Source organism: Rhamphochromis sp. 'chilingali' (genome assembly GCF_963969265.1).
Source record: "Rhamphochromis sp. 'chilingali' genome assembly, chromosome: 17".
Classification (NCBI taxonomy): domain Eukaryota; kingdom Metazoa; phylum Chordata; class Actinopteri; order Cichliformes; family Cichlidae; genus Rhamphochromis; species Rhamphochromis sp. 'chilingali'.
This window is the reverse complement of record NC_137944.1, coordinates 2,568,178-2,580,779: the sequence shown is the minus strand read 5'-3', so window position 1 is coordinate 2,580,779 and position 12,602 is coordinate 2,568,178. Positions and strand designations below refer to the sequence as shown.

The 12,602-nt window shown below is 41.2% G+C and overlaps 1 long non-coding RNA gene across 1 annotated transcript; it reads left to right on the top strand.

Annotated features, from left to right (window-relative positions):
• The first annotated feature begins 607 nt into the window (after positions 1–607).
• On the top strand, positions 608–9,044 carry LOC308383946. Its single transcript, XR_013969250.1, has 2 exons — positions 608–1,551; positions 6,101–9,044. It is a non-coding gene; the product is annotated as an uncharacterized lncRNA (long non-coding RNA).
• Positions 9,045–12,602: the final 3,558 nt, after the last annotated feature.

Below are 12,602 nucleotides of genomic sequence, written 5' to 3'. Positions count from 1 at the left end.
GAGACCACTTCCTTACTCCCATCCTCCCTTCCTTATCTCTTAGAAAAAGGCTCGTTAAAGGCTAGGTGGTTTGTCTCAGAATTCACTAATGAAAGAACTCTGTATTTTATGTCTAGGAGTGTATTTTGCTGGGATGATCATAAATTATAGCTGAACTGATAAACTACACAAGGGATACTTTGCTCAGAAGGCAGGAAGACGTTTCCTTATTTAGTCTGTACCGGTTTGAACTGGGAAAGCTGACACACGAACCTTTTTTTTCTCTATATAAACTGCTGTGTATCAAATAAACCTTTGAGTTGATTCTGGGAAAGCAATCTGAACAGTTTCTGTATCACTTTGTTCTCCTAGCTGCTCCCGATATCGTAACTAACCCCGCTGAACGGCATACCTGAGTGTTACTTTGAATAATTAGGAGTCTTATAAGGAAAGGACAAACTCTGCTTATCGCTCACGCCACGGAGGAAACCCGGGAAGGCAATTTCCTTCAATTTTGGTGTCAGAAGTGGGATTCCTGACAGAAGGTAAATATGCGTCTTTCATATTTATATAAAGACCTATTATACCTCTCTCAGTGATCGATCCATAAAAAACGGGATATGCTGACGAAGTTTCACTTAGTGATCCAGAGAGATACACTGACTGACTTCCTCAGTCCCCGAGTAAAGTAAATTAACCCTTGTGTGGTGTTGGTGGACACAGGAAGTTGCCTGTTGTCTTGAATATTTTAATTTTGTTTAAAAAATAATAATAATTAATTGTTTAATTAAACGTACGTTAAAAAGTGAGAAGTTGCTCACTCAGAAAAAGTGACACAGGAAGTCGCCTGTTGTCTTAAATACTTCTCGTTAAGTCAGAAGTTGCTCAGAAAGAGTGACACAGGAAGATTGCCTGTTATCTTGAAACGTACGTTAAAAAGTGAGAAGTTGCTCACTCACAGAAAGCTAGTAAATAATTAAATTTAATTTTGTTAAAAAAAAAAACAAACAAAAAAAAAACAAAAGAAAACTGAAAACGGGTCTCACAGATCCGATTACCATACAAGGGTTAAAAGCAGTAAATTAAAAGCAGAAAGACACAGGAAGTTGCCTGTTGTTTTACGAGAAGTTGCTCGTTAAGCGAGAAGTTGCTCGCTAAGTGAGAGTTGCTCACACAAACAAAAAATTGCTAGCAATAAATTTAAAGTAACCTCAGCTGTGCCGCAGCGAAAATACTAACATAAATCCTTCAAGCGTGTAAACCCCTCTGGAAATCACTGAACATGGGTCAGAATAATTCAAAAACCACAGACAAGTCCGATAAAAAATCAAAATTACCTGTAAAACCAACAAAAATTAAATTTAAAGTCTCAAACAACAGCTCAGTACGACTCCCATTTCCAGTTACGTGTAACCCACGTCCACGAATCGGCGAAGACTTCCATGATTACGTATCCAGAACATGCGGAAGTGCTTATGTGACTGACTTTGTTTACAACTTACGGACTATAAGTTCAATGCATTCTAATTTATTTCCGGAGCCTTATCCCGAACGATTATCGCCAGAAAACAGGTCAGTAGAAATGTTGAATATCATTTGTGATGAGAAAAGTAGTCTGCTTAAAAAGTCCTGTAGAAAATATATGATAGAATGCCGCGACGTGATGCATCAAATGTTACCGCTATGGAAAAAGGGACCGGAACCAGGTGTAGATACTTTTACATCAAATAAAACTAGTGCAGGCTCCAGCATAGAAAATAAATCTACCGCGGGAAAAGCTAGTCTTGCATGCTCAGCCATTCAGCCCACAGCCCCGCCGCCTTACGAAGATGAGACCGAATTAATAGTTGCTGCAGCAGCCGCATGCAAACAACGTCAGCGCTTTGATCCAACCAGCTTAAAAGACAGTGACACAGAACCTGAATCACATGCAACGGATCTTAGACACCTAATTGAACAAGATCAGGAAAAACAATATATACGCCGCGAGGAAGAATTAGCAGAACATAGAAAGAGAGAAAAACTTTTGAAAGAAGAATGTGAGGAACTTATGAAAAACAATTTAGACGTCTATGAAGAAAAACTTTTGCATCAGGCAGTGTCCACAATAGACACCCACATGAAACGCCACGATATCGTAGCTAGAGGTTTAGAGGTAGCTAAAGAAATACCTGTTACCCGAACTTTAATAAAGACTTATCTAAAAGGAAAAAAGGAAAAACAAAGCCGGAATGACAAAGGTCCTCACGCCAACACTCGCGGTAGTAAACAAACAAACCCAAAATCTAGTGACGTCAATGACGCTTACCCCTTTATGATAATAGGAGATCAGTGTTGTATTCAGCCCCCTAAAATCTCAGAATTAGTGACAACTATTAAAGAGCTTCCCAATCCTCTTAAAAATCCTACAGCCTTTGTCTCTGCACTACAGAGAAGTACCAGATATCACCATTTGGGTGGTCCGGATTACAGGTACATATTGTGTCAATGCATTCCTGGAGTAACCGAGTCACAACTCATAAGAGAGATAGGTGAATTAGACCCAAAGCATGATAAAGCATCCACAACTGCAGAGTTTTTGTGGGTAAATAATGACAAAATCACCGATTTCTTTAAGAATCTAAAGAAATTCCTGCTAACAATGTCCAGAGACAAAATTGACTTAAATGCAGTAACTATGTGTAAACAGAAGCCTGATGAATCTATCCTAGTATTCATAAAACGCTTTATGCACTGTTGGACAAGCTAGAGGTGCAAATTTAGCTCAGTTTTCCAGCAGCCGCAGACACCCAAAGCAAAAATGAATTTGTGTATTTAATTTAACACAAAGTGTGAAATGTTTGCTGACACTGATAACAGCTTATGTTTTCTCTGCCCTATGTACCGACATGATGGAGAAGGAACATCCTCTGTGTCAGCTGGACCCTCAGCAGAGAATGAACTCAACATCCTTTTTGTCCGGTACTCTATGTCACACACTGTGCCAAAAAAACGTGTACAGACGCCACTAACAGGTAATCCCATGACTGGGAGCCACACTTTTGTTTCTCTCACACTGTTCAACAACATGATAACTGCTCACACAAGTGAAGGTCAAACAGTGATTTTGTTACATAACTCAGACATAGGTTACGAAATATGTCGTCACATACATCTAACCTACCCTATCCACTGTACTATTTCTGCAGTTACATTGCCAGCTGAATACCAGAATATGACATTATGGTCAAAAAGTGAGAATGATATAGGATTTATTGACTGTATACCTTATCACGCACAGCTAAAAAAAAAAACAATAAGCCAGTATATGTCAAGCAACATCCCATTTCTGCCGAAAAAGCCGCAGCCCTAGATGTCATGATAGGAGATTTAGAGACTACAGGAGTAATAAAGCCTACAGTATCTCCATATAATACTCCTGTCAATCCTGTGCCAAAGCCTAACAAACCTGGCGTATGGCGTTTCACACAAGACTTAAGACAAATTAATGCAGTCATTATCCCTTTGCCACCTCTGGTCCCAGATGTCCCCAGCATATTGACATGTATTCCATCCACAGCCACACATTTTACCGTGGTGGATTTATGCTCTGCCTTTTTCTCAGTGCCTGTGCATGAAGATACACAGCCGTTATTTGCATTCACACATAGAAATAAGCAGTACACTTGGACTCGTTTGCCCCAAGGCATGATAGACAGCTCTGCTGCTTTCTCAATGGTGCTTCACTCCTCCAGGGCTGCACCCTGATCCACATGTGGATGACCTCCTCCTCTGTGCTCGGAGTGAAAAACTATGTCAAACTGCTACACACATGCTTCTCCAGCACCTCCAAAAGACTGGCCACAAAGCATCTGCAAAGAAAATGCAGTACTGTCAGACTTCTGTTCAATATTTGGGATTCACACTGTCTCACGGAAAACGTTCCATGACTGCAGACAGGGTCAAAGCTGTGACCTCTGTCCCTCGTCCCACTACACAGAAGGAAATGTTGTCCTTGCTGGGCATGGTGAACTATTGCAGACAGTGGATACCAGACTGTTCTTTTCATGACCACATTCTGCGTGACTGTTGTAAAAAAGACAAGCCTCCTCGAATACTGTGGTCCACAGAAATGACTGCCTCTTTCAATGCATTACAGGGAGTGCTGACCTCCGCCCCTTGTTTGGGTCTGCCTGACTACCACTTACCTTTCCATCTGTACGTTACAGAGAACGGCACGACCTGCACAGGTGTACTGGCCCAAGAGCATGGCAGTGGCTACCGTCCAGTAGCCTTCTATTCAAAGGTATTGCCAGCAGTAGTTCAGGGGATGCCGGCCTGCCTGAGAGCAGTAGCAGCTTGCTCTATCATGATAAGGGACTGCGAGAAGCTTACACTCTCACATGACACTATTCTACACACCAATCACCAGGTCACGACCATTCTAGCAAACATAACTACACAACACATGACTGCACAACGTCGCTCAGGTTATGAAGCTACACTGACCTCCACAGCAAACCTCACCATAAAAGCAAGCAGCACACCCAATTCGCCAGCACATTTATTGATCCATATGCTGTGTTCTTCTGACCGACAGGATGGCTCAGACAGGCTTGACGTTCATGACTGCATGACACGTATACAGGAATCCACAGCACCACGTCCAGATTTAGAGCAAACACCTATCCCAGACTCAGCCACGGTTTATGTGGACGGGTCCTGTTCAAGGCCGAATGACAACTCATTTCTTTGTGGCTATTCAGTGGTGACATTGCCTGACATCATACTAGAGGCTCACTCATTACCATTTCACTCAGCACAAAAAGCAGAGCTCATGGCTTTAATACGCGCCTGTGAGCTCCATTTGGATAAGCGTGTGACAATTTACACAGACAGCCGCTATGCGTTTGGCGTCGTACATGACTTTGGCACATTGTGGAGACAAAGAGGATTTAGATCTGCTGATGGAAAACCGATTGCTAATTCTGATCTTGTGCAGAGACTTTTGCAGGCTATACAGCTGCCATCGGCCGTTGCAGTTGTAAAAACGAAAGGACACAGTACAGCTGACACAGACGAAGCAACAGGTAATGCCTTAGCAGACGTGACAGCCAAGGCTGCAGCTGCATCGCAGCTCCCACCTCCACAGGAAGTATTATCTGTGCCCCTACAGCTGCCACTTGTTACACTCCCAGACTATTTCGAAACAAATGTTGATTTAAAATTCATACAAGCGCAAGCATCTGCCTGTGATTACACCTATTGGGAGAATAATGGCTGTACCTTAGATGACAGAGATGGCCTATATAAAAACCTTGAGGGTTTGATTGCCCTCCCATCTTCCCTGCTGCCAGTCCTTGTCCGACATTTTCACGGTGTGAGTCATGTCGGACAGGGAGGGGTAATAGGGGCAATAAAATCAAGATTTGTAATTGAGAAAACATTGCATGCAGTAAAAAGCATATTAGCAACCTGTCTAACATGTGCACGAACTAATGTAGGAAGACCAAAAGCAGAACATCAGCATTTACCACAACCAGATTTTCCATTTCATACATTACAAATTGATTTCACACACATGCCAGCACAAGGAAGCATCAAGTACTTACTGGTAATAGTGGATCAATTTAGTAAATGGGTAGAAGCTTATCCAACCTCAAAAGAAACTGCAGAAGTAGTCTGTCAAAAGTTGTGCAATGAAATAATACCCAGATTCGGAATACCTCACCAAATTAACAGTGATAGAGGACCTTCATTTACATCAGAAGTAATTCAAAAGTGTACTAAAACTCTAGGAATAGACTGGAAATATCATGTGCCATACCATCCTCAGAGTTCAGGAGTTGTAGAAAGAATGAATAGGACCATAAAAAATCGCCTGACTAAAGCAATGATAGAAACAGGAATGACCTGGATCAAACTACTTCCTCAAATCCTCTGTGAGATTAGAATGACTCCATCCGCAGCAACCAAATTATCTCCATTTGAAATAATCATGGGAAGACCATTTCCAACACCATGGTCAGCTTCCAGAGGGGCACCGCTATTGGAAGGGGACATAGACACTGCATTGTCCGACTATGTCCACAATCTGGTAGAAACACTGAATAATAACTATCAGAAAGTTTGTCTCTCCCAGCCTCTCCCCTCCACAGATCCAACCCACAAGTGGAGACCAGGGGACGCGGTGCTAGTGAAGTCACTAAAACCAAGAACACTCGGGGAGGCCGCGTTTTCCAGCCCCCAGACTGTACTGGCAGTGACGAGAACCAGCATCCTAACAGATGGACAACCTCAGTGGATTCATGCCAGCAGGGTTAAGACCAGCCCAATCGGACCATCTCAGGCGTCGGATCAAGCAGACGACATCTCCGGCGAGCCAGCGCCCGGAACTAGAGCAAATAAACACACACGGGTAGATGACATCTCAGGCGAGCCAGCGCCCGGATCCAGTGCACACACGCAATCACTGATTAACACACAACGTCTGAAAGAGCCACAGCAAGGTACTCGAACATCCAGCAGGAATAGAAAGCCAAAAGTACCACATGATGTCTAACCTGATAAAGCTAGACTCACTCCATCCTGATAATGAAGAAAATGAAATGCCCATTGTCATCATACGGCGCTTATTCGATGTCTCTCGAACCTGGGACCAGGCCAGAAGACGATTGAAGAACTGTTTTTCTTATATATTTAGGTTATTCATCATACTTATCGCATTAACCTTAGGATTTTTCTTTGCTATTTTGTATTGTAAACTGCAACCATGTTCACATTTCTGCAGGTCATATTTTGCTGACGATACTTGATGCTCTATTTTGCGAGACACCTAATTAATGCACTCTTAACGTTCCCTAAAATGAGTAAATGACAACATAGACGCCACTAATAAACCATTTTATGCACCCTCTAGAGTAGGAGTCAACTCCTGGTATGAAAATGCTAGAACAGCTGCTCGTGATTTAGGAAACAGCAATTGTTATGTCTGTTCAAAGGGTAATCCAGAACAGGTTATAGTGGGATACCCAATCTCAGGTTTTCCCCTGACAAAGATGCTATTCAAAAATGATGAAAAGGGGCCCTTAACAGTAACCCTGATTGAAGCGGTGCGAGTAGAACTAAGTCCTTTAGATTGTTTACTCATATACACAGGACAAGTCTCTAGTAAGGATGTCAGCATGATTAACGACTCTACCCACCCCTGTAACCCAATGAAGCGCCCCGAAGACCGCACTGAACCTGTCTCGCCCCCAAAACAGGTGCGCCATCACGCAAATATCTTGATGACATGCATACACCGACCAAAACTTGAAAACATAAATTATGACGCGCAAAACTATACATTTTTTTCTGACTCTCCAGGAGCACGCTGTAACGAAACATGGCTAGCAGCGAGTGTTGACAGGACACAACATAGACATATGTTTTTTTATCTATATGCATATATAAGTACGCATTCAGATAACTCCACAATCCTGCATTCGCCCAACACACTAAACGACTCGTACTGGGGAGGCATATTAAAAGGCTTTACAGCTTCGCGCCTGACCAGACCAATCCCACATGCTTATTGGATGTGCAATAATACCCTTAGAGTGGCTTTACCTGTTAATTGGACCGGTACCTGCGGTCTAGTAACTTTAGCTCAAGAACTACTAATACAACAAACCTCAGATCTGCCTGTATCCAGCAAACGTACAAGACGCTCCACTTACTCACATAACGTTTACATAGATGCTATAGGGGTTCCACGCGGGATACCAAGGGAATTGAAGGCACAAGGGGAAATATCCGCAGGGTTTGTCTCACTAATACCGCATATACAGGTAAACAAAAATGTAGCCTGGATCAATTATGTTTATTACAATCAGCAAAGACTTACTAATTTGACCAATACGGCCCTTAAGGCCCTAGGAGAACAGATGTCGGCTACCTCTTTAATGACCATGCAAAATAGGATGGCCTTAGACATGCTGTTAGCTGAGAAAGGAGGTGTTTGCGCGATGTTCGGAGATGTTTGTTGTACTTTCATTCCCAATAATACCGCCCCTAACGGTTCATTCACACTAGCTATGAATAAACTTGAAGCATTGCAGATAGAACTAAGAGCCAATGCAGGTCACGGTCAGTGGCTAGACAAGTGGCTGCAGGACACGTTTGGAAAATGGAAGGAACTAATTGTAGCTTTTGTAACCATTGTAGCATGTATTATTTTGTTTTTGATGATTATTGCCTGTTGTGTGGTACCCTGTGTACGTTCAATAATAACCCGTATAGCTACTACTACAGCTACTTCAATGTATTTGCAATTGGCACAAATTGACCCAGATTATGTGTCAGATGTCATCAATGATGATCCTGATGTATGTATTGAGCATTAGATTGTGAATTACTCAATCGTCAAAGAAGAGACTGACGTTTTCTTCTTTTTCTTTTCTTCTTTTTAAGATTTTGATATTAAGCTCACTCGAAGGCACATTTATGATTTGTTTCACATTTATGATTTGTTTCACATTTATGATTTATCTTTATATTATGTTATTACATTCTGTCTTTATACTATGTTATCATTACATGATAAAAGGGGAGAACTGTTATGATATTTTGATACCACGGTAAGCATTTACGGGATATTGTTTTATACAGGAAAACTGTTACTCAATAAGGCTCATCTACTAGTTGTTTTTCTCTTTCTCTGTGACCCAAGAATTAATGTGTAGGACTCACAAGCTGGTACCCCAAGGTCGAAAACACCACAGAGATGAGACCACTTCCTTACTCCCATCCTCCCTTCCTTATCTCTTAGAAAAAGGCTCGTTAAAGGCTAGGTGGTTTGTCTCAGAATTCACTAATGAAAGAACTCTGTATTTTATGTCTAGGAGTGTATTTTGCTGGGATGATCATAAATTATAGCTGAACTGATAAACTACACAAGGGATACTTTGCTCAGAAGGCAGGAAGACGTTTCCTTATTTAGTCTGTACCGGTTTGAACTGGGAAAGCTGACACACGAACCTTTTTTTTCTCTATATAAACTGCTGTGTATCAAATAAACCTTTGAGTTGATTCTGGGAAAGCAATCTGAACAGTTTCTGTATCACTTTGTTCTCCTAGCTGCTCCCGATATCGTAACTAACCCCGCTGAACGGCATACCTGAGTGTTACTTTGAATAATTAGGAGTCTTATAAGGAAAGGACAAACTCTGCTTATCGCTCACGCCACGGAGGAAACCCGGGAAGGCAATTTCCTTCACTAGAGCTGGGCGATATGAGATTTTTTCATATCACGATATGTTTTTTTCATTTCAGGCGATAACGATATATATCACGATATAAGCCAAATAACTATATTTGTAAGATTTAAATGTGCCGTTGCTCACAAGTAAAATGTGAAATAATCAGCAGTTTGTTTTGATTTAAATATTTATTTCCCATAATAAGTTCAACAGGGTAGATGTACTAAAGAAACATGAGACTTTTTCAGATAAATAAAGGCAAATTTTGCAAACTACACAAAAGGCAGCCGCTAAACCATTTAAGTTTCAAAATAGAACAAACAAAACAGACTACTACATTGTCAGTTCCACTTAGAAACAAAATATTAATTCTAAAAATAAATCTTAGTTTGTTTTACAGAAGAACAGAAAAAATTGACTAACTTTTGTCAATATCAAATAAACTGAGAACTAAAAGGAAATTCTCAATCTCTCCTTGTTGTATAGCTTAGCTTTTCAAACAGTTTTAACAGTTACTTTAGTCTGACAAAAGCCGAATGATGAATTAGCGCTTCCAGTCAGAGATTGAGCATGCACCGGTTTATTGCATTTCCAGACTGGCTTTCGGCACAATTTACAGTGCGCGCTACTCTTTTTGTCAGACTTGAAATAGCCGAAATACCTTCACACTACGGAACTTCTATGGCTCTTCCGTTCGACAATCTCTCCGGCATTGGAACCATCATCTGTTTTCTCTTCGGTAACCTTCGGTCACGCTCTCGGTTGATTTTTCTCTAGTCGGCACACTCATTTCCTCCGTTACCCAGGCGGCAAAGTGGCTGGCTGCTTCCCAAAACAAATACACATGTGCAGCTTGGCACTTGTGCTGTACGTAATAAGTCATGTGACGTGACGCTGCGGCTGTGATTGCTTCGGCTCTGCACTACTTAATTTGGATTGGCTGTTTGTTTGTTTTTTAAGAGGACAAGAGCGGTGAGGTCTATCGCAATAGTTTAATTTTTCTATGGAGAAAAAGTTATTTCGCAATACATATCGTTATCGTTCTATCGCCCAGCTCTATTCATACCTATGTGTCCCTGTCCTCTGTCAGTGCGCCCCAGTGCAGCTGTGGCTACAATGTAGCTTGCCATTGCCAGTGTGTGAATGTGTGTGTGAATGGGTGAATGACTGAATGTAGTGTAAAGCGCTTTGGGGTCCGTAGGGACTAAGTAAAGCGCTATACAAATGCAGGCCATTTACCATTTACCATTTATATAGGAACCATATGTGACAGTAAGATTATATGAATCACAAAAAATTTTTTTTAACTTATCCCAATTCCCAGAACTTATATCTACATTAACCAGCATCAGATGCTGAGTATTAGAGAAAATTGTATTTAATCTTAGACAATGGTAGAAATAACACCCAAAAAATCTCGAGTAGAATTAAATCCCACACATTCAAAATTCAGGTGAAGAAAGAAGGTAAGGAAACTGAGGCGACATTTCACATTTCACGACTCACCAAAAATGGACAATGGAAGAAAAAGACTGTACTCCATTAGCCTCCACAGTAAGCAGATCTCAGTCCAATAAAACATCAACGGGATGTGCTTGAATGGGGAATTTGGATGAGCAGCTGAGAAATCTGCAGCAAAATCTGTGGAATATTTTCACTGCCTTCTTGTGGTTCTCACATATACACACACGGGCGGTCTTTATTCTTCCTTCCTTGTCTTCATGTCTCTTTGTTACCATCTGACTACACTTCTCCAATATGAACGACATATCAATGTCCTTGCTGTATATCCTGGTGGTGAAGGTCAGTGAATCAATGTCTCATTCACTCTTGGCATACAGCTTGATGTCATCCATGTGGCCACCCAAAACTGAAAAATAATGTACATTTAAAAAAAAACTGACAGGAAAAGGTCTGGCAGACCCAAAGCCACAACTGAATCAGTGGACAGCTTGGAGGATAAACAGCTCAAAGGACAACAGCTTCAAGCACAGCAAGACAAAGACCCAAAGGTCCAAGCTATGCCAGAACTACCTCAGGAAAAAAGAACAAGACGGTAAACATGAAAATATGAGCGGCCAGCACAGTCTCCAGACTAAAACCCCATCGAGCTGATTTGGGATGAACTGGAAAGTGGAACTTAGGCAGGCAAAGCAACCTACAAGTGCCACATTTATGAGAACTTCTGCAAGAGATATGGGAATAACTTTCTGAAGACTTTTTGATTTCTATTGTAGAAGTAATGCCACGGATGTGTTCAGTTGTTATATCTGCCAAAGGTGGCTCCTTTGATGAGTCAAAAGTTTAGAATACGTTTTGGTCTATAAACTGATTCCATGATTTCTTTTTTAAACTCCAATTACTTATTTCTACTATGCTTTCATTTCAGAGCGCAATGAAACATTAAACTTAAAATTTTCAATAAAAAACTGGAAAAACTGGGGTGTTCTAAAACATTTTACCAGTAGTGTATATGAACCATTTAAGGTGCATGCTCAGTGAGAATAGCCCCACCAAGGCTTGAGATGGAGAAATACTGGATCCAGTAATCAGTACAGTTGCAAACATCCAAAAGAAGAGTTGTAAGCATGAAGACTTGGATAGTGCCAGGCCCTGACATTATTCACACCTCAGGGCTTAAGAAACTAACTACACTTCATAAGCATCTGGCAGCACAAATTAGCTTCTACTAAGCTACTAATGGATGAGACACACCCAGCATGGCTTGCCGAATACGGGACAATCCTGATCTCCAAGGCTCTCCAGAAGAGATTTGTTCAACTACTGGACAAAAAGTCTGCCTCAGAACAACATAGAAACTCCTGTCAAGCAGCAAAGGAGGAAATAGAAGCTAAGATCCTGTGGGACTTCCAGATACAGATGGACAAACTGGTGATGGGTAACCAACTGGACATAGTAGAGATGGGCAAGCAGAGGGAAATGGTTGTAGTGATAGATGTCTTTGTTTTTAGTTTTTTGCAATTTTTGTTTTTGTACTATTGCTGTGTGATTTATCATTGACTGCTTTCAGAACTACACATGATTATTTGCAGCAAGCAGATTGCTAATGCTATCCATCAAGTCTGCAGCCTATGACCTAACCTCAGCTAATGCCAGCTAACAATGTTAGCTCGGTGGTGAGTAATAGCAATAAATCACACAACAATAGAACATTGAAGATACTGAAGTGACATATAACCCTGGTAGCTACCACAACTAAAACAAGGTAGTTGCAGTAGGCTAACGTTAGTTTTTAAAAAAGAAATTACTTCCAGATATTTCTTTAGGGTTGGAATCTTTTGAGACTGAGAGCAGCTTGGTTGCTGGCAAAGAGAGTTTGCATTGAACAGTTAGATTTCGCCCATCCCTTTAAATATGAAGTGGTGTTGGAATTTCCAAGTA